Genomic DNA, 6,000 nt, shown 5'->3' with positions numbered 1-6,000 from the left:
GTTGCGCATTTGAAACTGATCGAATCACCCCCTGGACGACTCATTCGTCCTGAGTCACATTAAAGATGTGTTTTAAAATTAACAAATCATTCAGGAATGACCCATCACTACCACAGAGATCCTGTCAATAACAGAGTGGCAAGCCAAAATGGTGGCCACAAAGACTTTGAGAGTAACAGCTTGAGGATGGATATATCTGAGAACCACACTCTGGTTGTCCAAGGAGAGGCGTATGTAAAATACCTACTGACTGTATTTATGGAGTCACCAAAAAGGCCGGAATGTGACACGGGATCATCAAGGAGGAGCACCTTGTTCCTATCCTCTCTCTCAGAGGCATCCTGTCTCTCAGAGGCAACCATAGCAGCCACAGAATGGCCGATGGCATGGGCCATTTGCTTGGTTGCACGGAGAGACAATATCCATTGCTCAGTGTAGTTTTAAAAATGCTTCTTCACTAATGCTCCCACCAATGCTCAGGACTTTCAGTAGATCAGCCTGTTAGGCCTGCAAATACACCTTGGTGTGCAAGGCAGCAGGAAACTGACCCACTGCCTGGAACACTTAACGCTGGCTTTTTTCAGTGATGTTTATCTCACAGGTGAGAAATATCCAGCAAGCATCTCTTCCATATGGGGCATCATTGCATACCACTGTGCCTTTGCACACATGATAGTCGGCTAAATCTTTTTTATAAAAAAGGTTGTGGGTACAATAATGTTAGAGGAACATGGTTTACTTTATGATCGAGATAACTTGTCATGGAGTTCAGGGAAAAAGGGCAGAAATCAACAGTCCCTTCACTCGGCCACCCAACAGAAATCTGTCATCCAGCTTGAATGGAAACTACAATTCAACACAAATACAATTCTGTTCCCTTTCAGTTCAGTCAGAAGGGACTGATGAATGGGGTTTTGCCCGAGAGCCCAATCACCTTCGAGTGGTAACAAAATTAGCCAGTGGTACACATTGCCCCCTTGGTCTGCAGGATTTGCATCGTGAGCTCCGCCCCACTGTGTGGGGGTATAACGAGAAGCACAGGCAACTTGCATTCAAGCTTTGGCTTTGGAGCTGAGCACATTGCTGTAACGATCGGGACACAGGAGACGAGAGATCCAAGAGCAGTGTGTGTTTATTGGGTAATCCAAAAATCAGAATCAAAACAGGCAGGGGGTCATAAACAAAAATCAGTCAAGAAACAAACAAACAGGAAATTAGACACTCGAAACTAGAGGAAACACGAGGAAACCAGGTGACGGAAAATAAGGACTCCATGACACAGACAGAAAACAGACTGATTTAAATAGACAGGATAATGACGATGAAAGTGAAGGCACTTGAGTGCAATTAACAGGTGTGCAATTACTGTGATGAAGGGACAAGGCTTTGTGGGAAATGAAGTGTCTGTGGTGAGGTGCGTATGGGGAAGTGAGACCACTAGTGGACACCCGGGGAAACACAGACCAGACACCGTGACAATTGCTTGCTGCTTTCAAGTGAGTCAGCTGGTGTTGGTGTGATGGCGCGATTCAGCGATTCAACTGAGCTTCCTGACTTCAACTCCCGCATTGCTTTCAGCATGCTGAGACTGTGTTCTTGAATGGCTTGTGTTCTCATTACGGGGACATGACCAACTCGGCATTAAGAATTGATTAGCTTAAAAGGTATATAGTCGACTCTGCCAGACCCCATTCTAGCTCCTCTTCTCGTAAGAGGGCTACTCCGGCTGGTGGCCAGGGTGATCTGAGGGTTACCACGTGGGCTTTCCCGATGAGCCAACCTCCCCGGGCCACAACCCCCTCACAAACGCTGCATCCGGTAGAGTTTACAGGTGAGTTTGCTGGACCCTCTCAGTTTCCTGACATCTCATTCATTGCTCGGGAGGAAAATGTAATGTCGATCGCCGTATCACAAGGCGGGCTTGAGTCCTTGGGAGATGAGAATTCGGCTGCATTGCCTCCCTCTGGAGTGCCGTTCTGGTGCTTCCTCTGCCTTCACTGCCCTCAATGGTGGAGTGGCCGAGGGGTATGCTGGGATTCCCCCAGTGGAGTGTTCCATTGTGATGCAATTGTGTCCTCAGAGTACCTCTCATGCTGTGGTGGTCCCAAGGCCTTTAAGTCCTCATCCACGCTTGTGGCAAAGGCTTACAGAGCTGCGGGTCAGGCCGCTTCTGCCCTGCATGTCATTATCCCCCTTCAGATCTACCAGGCCATGGTGCTCAAAGAGCTGCACAGGGGTTTTGCAGGAGGCGCGAGGTTACCAACCTTACTCTCCAGGTGACGAATGTTACTGCACACTCCTTGGGTCAGGTGATGTCCACTTTGGTGGTCCAAGAGTGCCACCTATGTCTAAACCTGGCAGACATGAGGGAGTCTAATTGGACTGAGTTGAGAATTTTGCCCAGCAGTTCTCTGCTACCCAGAAGAAGTCTGAGGCCATCAAACACATCCTGCCCCGGCAGCCCACTGCTACCTCTTCACTGCTGCTGCTTGAACTGAGCCTTGAACCCAGACACTACTGAATTGCCTGAGTCAATTCGAGGACAAGAGAGAGGTTCCACCGAAACTGTTTCAGAGAATCCTGGGGCATATAGCATCTGCAGCGGCAGTCATACTGCTTAGGTTGCTCCATATGAGACTGCTTCAGCACTGGCTTCATGACCAAGTGGCAGCAGGGCACACTCCAAGTGACTGTGACTCCGGCCTGCCTCTAAACACTCACCCCATGGTTGGACCTCTCGTTTCTAAATGCTGACATTCCCCTAGAACCAGTGTCCAGACATGTTGTGGTGTCAACAGAAGCCTGGGGTGCCGTGTGCAACGGGCATGCTGCATCAGGTTCCTGGAAGGGACCCTGAATTCAGTGGCATGTGAATTGCCTTGAGTTGCTATCAGTTCAGCTTGCTCTGCACCGCTTCAGGGCCCTGCTGATAGACAAGCACATTCTGGTCAGTATGGACAACACTGCAACCATAGTTGTACATCAACCATCAGGGTGGTCTACACTCCTGTGGCATGTTGCAACTCGCTCACCATCTCCTCTTGTGGAGTCAGAAGCATCTGATGGTTCAGATTCAAGTCAAATCCCGTTCAGGCTCAATCGTGCAACCAACGAGCTTTCACGTCAGAAATTTGGGAATGCTTTGGAGATGCTCATATAGACCTGTTTGCTTCTCCAGAAAATTTCCACTGCCAGTTGTTTTACTCCCTGACTGAAGGCATCCTTGGCACGGATGGTCTGGTGCACAGCTGGATGCTGGGTCTGTGCAAGTATGTGTTTCCCCCAATGAGCCTTCTTGCACAGACGTTGTGTAAGATCAGGCAGGACTAGGAGCAGGTCCTAATGAGTGCACCTTTTTGTCCCGGCCTGACCTGTTTCCCCGAACTGGTACTCCTCTCGACAGCTCCTCCCTGGAAAATTCCACTGAGAAAATACCCTTTTTCACCCGTGTCCCGGCACCCTCTGGCACCCGTGTCCCTATCTTTGGAACCCACATGTGAGGGTTCTGGATGGGTCATGGAAGGTTTAGGTACCTTTCCACCTCAGGTGGTAGCTGCCATCACTTTGGCTAGAGCCTTGTCTGCCAGACACGCCTATGCTTTGAAGTGGAGCCTCTTCGTCACTTGGTGTTCTTCACATAGTGAAGACCCCTGGAAATGCCCGATTGGGTCATTGTTTTCCTTTCTTCAGGAAGGGTTGGAAAGAAGACTGTCTCATTCCACCCTGAAGGTCTATGTGGCCACCATTTCGGCTCACCATGACCCTGTTGATGGTAAGTCTCTTGGGAAGCATGATCTGGTTATCAGGTTCCTGAGAGGGGCCAGGAGGGTCTATCCACCTCGCCCTCATCAAGTTCCCTCTTGGGACCTTGCAGTGGTTCTATCAGGACTTCAGAGGACAACCTTTAAACCCTTGCTCTAAGTAGAGCTAAAGTTTTTATCATTGAAAACTGTACTGCTGATCGTTTAGGCTTAAGTTAAGGTGGTCAGGGACCTGCAGACATTTTCAGTTGAAGAAGTGTGCCTGCCAACTCTCACGTTATCTTGAGATGCCAGCCTGGATACTTGCCCAAAGTTCCCACCACTCCCTTTAGAGATCAGGTGGGGAACTTGCATGCGCTGCCCCTGGAGGAGGCAGACCCAGCCCTGGTGCTGCTCTGTCCAGTACGTATGCTCCACACTTATGTAGACGGAACTCAGTGCCTTAGGACCTCAGACCAGCTCTTTGTTACGGGAGGCCAGCAGAAGGGAAAGGCTGTCTCCAAGCAGAGGTTATTTCACTGGATAGTGGATGCTATAGTCCTTGCTTATTAGGCTCAATACTTGCCATGCCCCCTAGGGTTGAGAGCTCACTCAACTAGGAGTCTAGCCTCCTCCTGGGCACTGGAGCATGCCACCTTGCTAACAGACATCTGTAGAGCTGCGGGCTGGCCAACACCTAACATATTTGCAAGATTTTATAATCTCTGTGTAGAGTCCGTGTCCTTCAGTCAGTAAGTATCTGCTCTGTGTCAATCCGCTTGCTGTGCCATTCCACTCCACGGATTGGATGTATAGGCTATCCCTTCAGGTGAGTTCCTCAGTTCAGAACCCTAGGTTCTTCCAGCACTGTTGATGTCCAGCACTTGCATGCATGCCCTATCGGTCAGAACTGCGTGGGACTAAGTGCCTCCATGTATTGTGATTCCCCCTTTCTGGGCAATCCCACATGTGTATTACCACAGTAAGTCTCTTGGTAGAGTGTGTCTTTACCTTGGCAAGCACCTTGCCAGCTCTGTCGTTGAAACTTCCACCCTGTGCCCTGAGTACCACAGAGTTCATGTGTTTCACCAGCTTTCAGTTGATACCTGCCTTTCTAAGTCCTCCTATGAGCAGGCAGCCTACTAGCATACGTCCAGCTTGAATATACTACCCAGTGCATTCTGTGTCAGGTATAGGCCCTCACTCGTGCCGGCCTCACGACATGGGTCACTGGGAGACAGCCATGTGGCATTTTGTAAGGGACCCCATTCGTCAGTCTGTTTCTGACATAGCGTAAAACGTGACCAACTGAAAGGGAATGTCTAAGTCACGTATGTAACCCTCGTTCCCTGAAGAAGAGAACAGAGGGAACAGAGATGTTACATCCCTTTGCCACATCGCTTGTCTGCTGAACGGCCAGGTCACAGGGCTCGGCTCCTTAGTAAATACTTTAATGTGAGTTACTTGCGCTGCTCCTTATATACCCACAGAGTGGGGTGGAGCTCGCGATGCAAATCCCACCAACCACTCTGTACCATTGGCTTGTTTTGTTACCACTTGAAGGTGATTGGGCTCTCGGGTTCTGATGTAACGTCTCCATTCCCTCCTTCAGGGAACAAAGGTTACCTTGAAGTTTGTTCCAATAGCAAAACTATGTTAGCATTTTATATGACTTCATAAAACAGGAAAAAAAATACTGATTGGTTATGGTGTTCAGAGATAATGGAAATCACTACTGAGCAGTGTGATATATTTTATTTACCATCACTGAGCAGACATGGACAGTCAGTATGCATTTATTTCTGCACAATCTTTTTTTTCTCTAATAGGGGTTAACTCTAACCCAATCCTAACCTTAACATTATCCCATTATGAAACCGCACCTTGAAATCTGATTGAGAGGGATGCTGATCCAAGACCAACTAGGTGTCAAGAAAAGCAGGCTGGATTCAGATGCGAGTTAAACAAAGCTTTATTCAAGCAGAAAAAATCAGAGCATGCAATCGGCCATTCCCCAGCCGGCTCATGTGGATGAAGAGTCTGCTGTCTCCGGATCGAAAGAGTAGCAGTGGCTGACATCAGCCATAAAAACGGCAGAGGAGGTGAAGCCGGCAAGGCAGGTCGCTAATCAGAGCATCTACAAAATCGACAGCAGAGACCCAGGATGGGATTAGAACCAGAGGGATATTCTTGGTAACTGAGCTTATGGAGAGGGAGCAGAAAACAATACAGCTACGAGCCTGGTGACGAGACAAGACAT

The sequence above is a fragment of the Carassius auratus genome, chromosome 47 (assembly GCF_003368295.1).
Source record: "Carassius auratus strain Wakin chromosome 47, ASM336829v1, whole genome shotgun sequence".
Classification (NCBI taxonomy): domain Eukaryota; kingdom Metazoa; phylum Chordata; class Actinopteri; order Cypriniformes; family Cyprinidae; genus Carassius; species Carassius auratus.
The sequence above is the reverse complement of the archived record's forward strand: the minus strand, read 5'-3'. Positions refer to the sequence as shown.